We start from the raw sequence: 344 nt of genomic DNA on the forward strand, positions 1-344 counted from the left end.
CTGATGTTACTCCAGCTCCCTCACACTGTCGCTCAGTAACCCTCTCCCCCCAGCGCCGTGTTACTGACTGTATCTCTACTGATGTTACTCCAGCTCCCTCACACTGTCACTCAGTAACCCCTCTCCCCCAGCGCCCTGTGCTACTGACTGTATCTCTACTGATGTTACTCCAGCTCCTCACACTGTCACTCAGTAACCCCACACCCCCAGCGCCCTGTATTACTGACTGTATCTCTACTGATGTTAATCCAGCTCCCTCACACTGTCGCTCAGTAAACCCCTCTCCCCAGCGCCCTGTGTTACTGACTGTATCTCTACTGACGTTAATCCAGCTCCCTCACACT

Source organism: Somniosus microcephalus, unplaced genomic scaffold (assembly GCF_052327205.1).
Source record: "Somniosus microcephalus isolate GS21.2 unplaced genomic scaffold, FLI_Smic_1.0 unresolved_chr9, whole genome shotgun sequence".
Taxonomy (NCBI): domain Eukaryota; kingdom Metazoa; phylum Chordata; class Chondrichthyes; order Squaliformes; family Somniosidae; genus Somniosus; species Somniosus microcephalus.